The 8250-nt window shown below is 43.9% G+C and overlaps 1 long non-coding RNA gene across 1 annotated transcript; it reads right to left on the minus strand.

Annotated features, from left to right (window-relative positions):
* Window positions 1-6249: 6249 nt before the first annotated feature.
* LOC138066630 (uncharacterized) lies at window positions 6250-6998 on the minus strand. Its single transcript, XR_011139916.1, has 2 exons — window positions 6742-6998; window positions 6250-6660 (listed from the first exon to the last, which is right to left on the minus strand). It is a non-coding gene; the product is annotated as an uncharacterized lncRNA (long non-coding RNA).
* Between the last annotated feature and the right edge of the window lie 1252 nt (window positions 6999-8250).

Consider the following 8250-nt stretch of genomic DNA (forward strand, 5'->3'; position numbering starts at 1 on the left):
AAAAAAATAACCTGAAACAGGAGAGGAGCAGGTTCACAGGGAAGCTTGAGCTAGGTGAAAAGTGGAGCCTTGTGGTAGAGGTGGAAAGAAACCTGGTAGCTGACTGCAGGGGGATTACAGCTGGAATGGAGGGAGCTCAGGGCCTTGCCTGTTCATGTCAGAGGCACAGCAGAGGGAGGATAAAGATTTGCAACATCCAAGAAGTTAAAGAGAAAAATGAAAAGCCTTTAACGATGCAGACCTGACTCCTCAGTAAGGCAGGACTAGGAATGGGGCCCCCTTCCTTTGTTGAATTTATGCCTTTTATTCTAGACAACCTTGGGAATGGGAAGGTTTTGAATACTCACTTCATGCTTGGATTGCCTACAGCACACATCTCTGAGCTCTTCATGAACTTTGCTGCTTGCTAGCCACAGCATGGCACTATTGGCAGCTACTTGCAAAGAGAACTACTGTGTCCAAACATCAATAGAATCAGGCTGATAAATCCTGCAAATGCAGACCAATCTTCATACTAAGTCTGGGCTTAGGCTGGTGTGCAGCCACAAAGAAGCAAAATGAGAGAATAGCAGTGCTGTTGAGTGGGATTTCCAAAGCTGCTTGTCATTAAATATTGAGAATCCAAACGCATTAGGGCAGCTTTGTTCATACGTACTTAAACCTCTGCTTTAAAACCAAGCACATATGCACAGAATGGCTTGGGGGGGGAGCCTCTGGAAACTCTTCCTATACCACCAGTGGAATGCAAGCCTTTGAGACTTCTATATGGCTATCATCTATGAGCCTTTTTAGTTTTCTATGGCTGTCAGAGTGCAGGGTGTTGCCTTTCTAAGCGCTTGTAGGTGGTGGCAGGTACATGAAGAGGAGCTTTTTGACCTGCAGGCTATTATTCCTCCTTGTCTTTCTCTCACCAAGCCAGGATCAGGACAGTAAGCAAAATACTTGGTAGCATGAGAAGGCTGAGCTATTCACCTTGCTCAACCTGTACCCAATTCACAGATCACGGTTTTTGGAAGCAAAAGCCATAGTGAAATTGTTTGGAAGGTGTCCTGTACCTGATGAAAATGTGAAGATGATATAAAGCTGAGTTTTAAATCAGTTTATATTCATACTGCTTTCAAATATGTTTGAAAATTTGCATGTGGATTGCTTTGTGCAGCTAGAGCTGAAACCAGGTCATCCTGAACCAGAGAAAAACTTCTTCACTGTGAGGGTGACAGAGCATTGGAACAGGTTGCCCAGAGAGGTGGTGGAGTCTCCTTCGCTGGAGATATTCAAAAGCCGTCTGGATGTGATCCTGGGCAATACGCTCTAGGTGACCCTGCTTGAACAGGGAGGTTGGACTAGATGATCTCCAGAGGTCCCTTCCAACCTAAACGATTCTGTGATTCTGTGATTCTGTGATCTGTCATCCTCCAGCCAATATACAGATGCAGTAAAGCTGACACAATCAGTATATTAAGTACCCGCTAATTTGGTGGAAATGTGATCACGTGTTCAAACATAATCCAGATCAGATGGGGCTTTGGGGGTAGACAGAATCAATGTTGGCAATTATAGGACCACAGCCATCACTTCATATGGTCAATGTTTAAATGTATTTAAATGTTGGACTGCCAGGTTCTCTTGACTGGTACTGATCTTGACTGATACTTATCTGCATCTTTACCTGCATCTATCTGTGTCCTTAAAAATGTCCTCTTTTTTTCTTTTACAAAAAAAATCTTAGCTTGGCATATACAATTTAAGTATTGAAAGGTGTTTTTATCTGAGCTGCAGTGATATATTTATTTTTCTGATTCATGTTGATTGGTATTATTCTAGTGAAGGTCCTTGCTATATTCTGGTAAACTGATGAGTAATACAGTATGGCTTATGCCATTGGTTGGCTAAAAAAACTATAAGTCGAAATTATTTGCATCTGAGTTTTCTAAAGGTCTCACCAAAAGTCCATAGAAACATAAAAAATAAGACTAAATTGCAGGGCACTTATTTCTGGAAAGAGGTGGGGTATTGTCGGTTTGCACTATTAAGACTGTGTCAAAGAAAATAAATAGTGATGCTAGAGAAATATATATGGGCTTTTTATCCAAAGGAAAGTGCTATTTATATAACACAAATGTATTGCTGGGAACAGTATATTAGCTGATTAGGAGATAAAATTCTTTGTAGAGCTTCATCTTTACTTTTAAAATCCTCAGGAAAAGCAGATGAGGTTGAGTTTTTCTCTCTTTAGGATTGTTAGAGTAACAAATACTAAGTTGCACTACATCCAACTCATTAGAAAGGCTTGAGATTAGAGACTAAAGTGGCTTTGCTGGCCTGGCTCTGCGTCTTTATATGTGTAATCTCAGTCTCTTGCTTTGCTGCTGCCAGCCAGTTTCCATATACATTGTGACATTCTCACCCCTGCACGCTGAAGGCTGCAGACAAATAGGTTGACCATTTTCCATAGGAACGAGGAAGAAGGTCACTGGTGTGTGCAGTGCAAGCTATTTCTGTGCTAACGCTCCTCAGCAAGACCTGGTTCAGTGAATCTCTGAAGCAGGTGCCTAAACACGAGCAACCACACCCTCAGCTAGGAAAGCTTAAACTGTTTTAATGAACAGGGCTGATTTAAACATAGCTGTTCTGAAGGTTGAGTATTCACTAAGGTACTTTGATTAAGTTAATCCCTGGCAAAATAGAGAAAGAGCTCTGCTTTGGCAAATTTAATTTGGTGACGTTTTTCTGTATGCTCTTGCTTCCAGTCTGCATTTTATGCAGATTCTAGAGGAGCATGCTTTGTTCTTCGGTTGTTAAAAGTTGAGTTATTTTGCATTGGAAGGCTATAGGAAGCAAAGAGAGAAGGTTCTCTGTGTTCCTGTATGTTTTCAGGTCTCAGAGATTGGTTTCCCTTGCCCTGCCCCAAGGGGAACCTCTGAGATCAGGAGAATAAGTGACGCCTTTGCTCCAGTGGCTGCAGTTTTCAACTGTGTTGCTCTGGCTGTCTTCTCATTAACAGAAATGATTCCAATAGGTTAAGCAGAGCTAGCAGAGTACAAGGGAGGGAGAGAAAGAGCCTTGCCTAAAGATTTAATGAAACTGCTGAATTACCAGATAATGGCACAGTGGATAATTAACTCACTAAAACAGTATCTTGAGCACCAGAGAGTCATCTTTCAAAGGCTGGCTATTTACTTACAGTATTGTTGCTTTTGTAACACTATGGCTTTGCTAGGAGCAGAAACTGAGGGCTCATTTACTTCCCTAATTAATGACATAACCTGTAATTATCCAAAATGTTATGGAAGATCACTACAAAATGCATTACAAGCAGCTGACTGAATACCTGACTGCTAAGGTGAAAGCTTTTAAAAGACAAGGTGGATTTGCTATGCCAAAGTGAATTTCTACAGGAATAGAGCCTGGGTGGCTCAGTTTTGCTCCATGAAATCTTCACATCACAGAGTCCTCTGTAAATGTGAACATTTACATCATTAGTGGCATCGTTTTAATAGCATCAAGGAGGCAGATGATAATATTTGTGATGGATAGAGAAGAGGGCAGATAGGGAAGAGATTTTGCTCCAGGTTTTCTGAGAGATCAGACTGATTTTCCAAGCCCCATGCCAGTGCCCTCTCTCTTCCTTACAAACCCATCATCCATTTTAACAGGCTCATGTTGAGGTGACAAACTGATCAGAAAACTACAAAAAAGAACGTTTAGAGAGAAGTTACTTGTGATATGTATATTGCATTTTCTCTCCCTATCATTGTTTTTACTATTTTGGGTGGTATTTTCAAAGCTGCCTCACAGGATTTGGATGTTCATGTCCTGCAGGCAGCTCTGACCGTCAAACCTCTTTGCCCTTTTGCCACAGGACAGTCACAGAGGATCAGGTCTAATCCTCACATTACTATTAGCGTAGCCAATTGTACCTTCAACATCCAGTGCACAAATGTAACACTTTTACCATAAAGTCTCTGACCAGTTCTTTCTTTGATAGATGTCAGTTCATGTGGGCTCGCATGGAAATTTTCAATGACTCAGTATTCAGTCCCAACAAAAAAGTAACATCTAGATCAGCAAATCATTTGCAGAACTGTGAAATTATTTCAGTACTTCTAATAAGATGTCTCAATTTCTCTACTACATCCTCCTTTTTTTCCCCAAAATATTTTGAGAGATTTGGGGGCTTTTTTACATGTATGCAGGATTACTGGATATCTAATAGACCATTTGGAGATATTGTGATTTGCCTCTCACAGGGCACCTAGGCATTCTGGAGCTGTGACCATTTGTAGTGCACGTGTGCAGATCAGCTGCGCGGCACAAGCGGAGTATGTGTGGTACTTCTCTTAATTAAAAGATGTGAAAAAAAAATCCCTTAACCCTTCTGTGTCAGCAGGATTTAAGGCACATGTGCTCTGCCATGTGTATACTCTTAGTTCTGTGCAGGAAATAGAAGGCAAAAATACTGCAGCTCTGGAGAAAATGCTGAGATAGTAGCAGAAGATGATCTGGAACTGTGCTGTGGGCAGTGAAACAGAAGCTGACCAAACAGGCCATCTGGCAAGGCTTCTCAGTGCCTCGTAGGACTGAGTCTGTTCTTCTTCTGGCTGAAATTCTCCAGGAAGTGTCAGGTTGTAGCTAGCTCCATGAAAGAGGTCCAGAGAACTAGACGCCTTCTGTTTACAACCCAAGGTGAATGGAGCATGTAAGTTCAAGGTAGACACCAGTGCTAGAATTTAGGGAAGAGCTATGATGCATGAGGAAGGACCTCTTTCCTCTTTCATACAAGATGCAGTAAATGAAGGATTCAGCTATTGTTGGTGGCTTTTATGAAATGAGGGTAACTTGCTCTTACTGAAGTTTACAGTGCTGCCACAAGCTCTTGCAAAGACACCGGTGCTTGCTGCACCTGCCCTCAAGATAGCTGGATTTCAGCCAGTCCATATCCAAACGCGGAAGTGGTTCATTAGGCAGCACTGCCCTATCAGCGATGCTTGTGATATTAGCTTGACAGCAGCTCTTTTGGATGCAAGATTGCTGAAATCCATCCCTCTTGGACTGCAAGCAGGACAAGTGCAGGTCTGTCTGCAAAAACTGCAGACAAGACCATAGTGCAGTGTTTCAGATTTAGATCCTGGCTGCAAGCAACTGGGGACATTCTCCTGTGGTTCCACCTAAAATATACAGTCAGGGCTCCCCTCAGAAGAGACACCATGTTTTATGTTGAGAAATTCTCATTTTGTGGTGGACATAGATCTAACAGGGCTCACACACTGTGAACCTCAGAGTGATCTGTAGAGTATGGTATTTCTCAACCCAGTGTATTCCATTTTTATTGATGGCTCAACTCCTCTAGGGCCCTTGCTGTCTTTCTATTTCTGCCTTTTTGAACCAGATACTCAGCTGGTGGTGGCTTGCATATTCACATCAGCTTCAGCTGATGCAGAATTGCTCTTCTCCCAAAGTTTCTGAACATAGGAAACAGAGATGAGCCTACCATTTCTTTATATTTGAATTAGAAGAAAATCTGATGCCCACCAGAAATTTGGTTTTCTCTTACGATTTTCTTTGCCTAGGCCTAAGTTTTTAGGAGCCTAAAGACACAACAACGTTCGCCAGTTAATAGACAGCATTAACTAATGAACTAGTGGAGAAGGAGAGTCTTATCAGTTAGTAGTTAAATACAGGTAGCTTTTGAATGGTTTCTTTTCTTTTCTTTTCTTTTCTTTTTTTTTTGGTCTACATTGAAAGAAAATTACTACAAATTAATTCTTTAAGTGGATTGCTTAAACTGCATATAACTTCCATGTGGTCAGTCTTACTCTGATTTAAAGCAGCCTTAATACTATTTCAGACTGGAAATGACTAGATTTAAAGCATTTTGCTTCTCAGTAATAACTTCCACTGAGGGACTGAATGAAGTTTAACTAATCCACTTAAGATCAGTCACTTAATTCGGATTAGTTTTCCTGAGCAGGTAAGCCCTTGCACTGCTTTCTGACCTACCCTGCTTTACTGGGGATATAGCAGTGTGGCAGCCAGCAGAATTAAACCCATTTGCTCCAACGGACGCCTAGGCCCTGAAGTATGCAATTTAAATAAAAATATATGGAGAAATGAAATCAAGGTCTGGAGGAGGTTATATTTCTTTCCTTTCTAAATAGATAGGAGAAATATAGGACATAGTGATTCAGAAAAAAACCCAGTATGTTGGACAAGAATTTGAAAAAAAAAAAGAGAAGAGTGGAAACGTACTTTGCTAACACTTGAAACCTTTAATAAACATAAATTGAGGACTTCATCTCATTGTTAGGACTGTTGGGATGATAACATGGTTTGGCTTCCTGATCTGGGAGTACATATGGTAACAAAGGATATAGAGAAGGCAGAGTTATTGAATGCCGCCTTTGCTTCAGTCTTCACTGCTAAGGCCAGCCCTCAGGAATTCCAGACCTTGGAGACAAGAGAGGAAGGCTGGAGAAAGGAAGACTCTCCCTTGGTGGAGGAGGATCGAGTTAGAGATCTTTTGTCCAAACTTGACATCCACAAATCCATGGGCCATGATGGGATGCACCCACGAATGCTGAGGGAGCTGGCGGATGTTATTGCTAGGCCACTCTCCATCATCTTGGAAAGGTCCTGGAGATCAGGAGAGGTGCCTGAGGCCTGGAAGAAAGCCAGTGTCACTCCAGTCTCCCAAAGGGGCAAGCAGGAGGAGCCAGGGAACTCCAGGCCTGTCAGCCTCACCTCCATGCCTGGAAAGGTGATGGAGCAGCTCCTCCTGGAGATGATCTCTAAGCATGTGGAGGACAAGAAGGTGATCGGGAGTAGTCAGCATGGATTCACCAAAGGGAAAGGATGCTTGAGCAATCTGATGGAATGAGTGGCTGGGTAGATGAGGGGAGAGCAGTGGATGTTGTCTCCCTGGACTTCTGCAAGGCTTTGGACGCTGTCTCCCATCACATCCTCCTAGGTAAGCTCAGGAAGTGTGGGCTAGACGAGTGGAGAGTGAGGTGGATGGAGAACTGGCTGGATGGCAGAGCTCCGAGGGATGTGGTCAGCAACGCAGAGTCTCGTTGGAGGCCTGTGGCTAGCGATGTCCCCCAGGGGTCAGTCCTGGGTCTGGTGTTGTTCAGCTTATTCATCAGTGACCTGGAGGAAGGGACAGAGCGCACCCTCAGCAAGTTTGCTGATGATACTAAACTGGGGGGAGTGGCTAACACACCAGAAGACTGTGCTGCCATTCAGAGGGACCTGGAGAGGCTGGAGAGCTGGGCGGAGAGGAACCTCCTGAAGTTCCACAAAGGCAAGTGCAGGGTCCTGCACCTGGGGAGGAATAACCACACGCACCAGTACAGGCTGGGGGTTGACCTGCTGGAAAGTAGCTCTGCCGAGAAGGAGCTGGGAGTGCTGGTGGACAACAAGTTAAACATGAGCCAGCAATGTGGCCTTGTGGCCAAGAAGGCCAATGGTCTCCTGGGGTGCATTAGGCAGAGTGTTGCCAGCAGGTGGAGGGAGGTGATCCTGCCCCTCTCCTCAGCCCTGCTGAGGCCTCCCCTGGAGTACTGTGTCCAGTTCTGGGCTCCCCAGGACAAGAGAGACATGGCCCTACTGGAGAGAGTCCAATGGAGGGCTACCAAGATGATTAGAGGACTGGAGCACCTCTCCTATGAAGAAAGGCTGTGAGAGCTTGGCCTGCTCAGCCTGGAGAAGAGAAGACTGAGAGGCGATCTCATAAACGTGTACAAGTATCTGAAGGGGGAGTGTCAAGACGATGAGGCCAGACTTTTCTCTGGGGTGCCCAGCAACAGGACAAGAGGCAACGGGCAGAAACTTAACCACAGGAAGTTCCATCTGAACCTGAGAAAAAACTTCTTGACTGTGAGGGTGACAGAGCATTGGAACAGGTTGCCCAGAGAGGTAGTGGAGTCTCCTTCGCTAGAGATATTCAAAAGCCGTCTGGATGTGATCCTGGGCAATATGCTCTAGGTGACCCTGCTTGAGCAGGGAGGTTGGACTAGATGATCTCCAGAGGTCCCTTCCAACCTAAACGATTCTGTGATTCTGTGATTCTGTGATATCGTGCTTAGGGCATGAGAAAGTTGCACAAGCAAATCCCAGACAGTCTCCACTTAGTGGGCTTTGCACAAAGGCAACTGGATAAAGTTCTCAGGTACGCGTTACCTCACCTTAGATGTTTCATGGCCCCCTGACCTTAAAAATCCATTCTTTCTTTCTTTATTTTTACTAAATGCA

The sequence above is a fragment of the Struthio camelus genome, chromosome 3 (genome assembly GCF_040807025.1).
Source record: "Struthio camelus isolate bStrCam1 chromosome 3, bStrCam1.hap1, whole genome shotgun sequence".
NCBI lineage: Eukaryota > Metazoa > Chordata > Aves > Struthioniformes > Struthionidae > Struthio > Struthio camelus.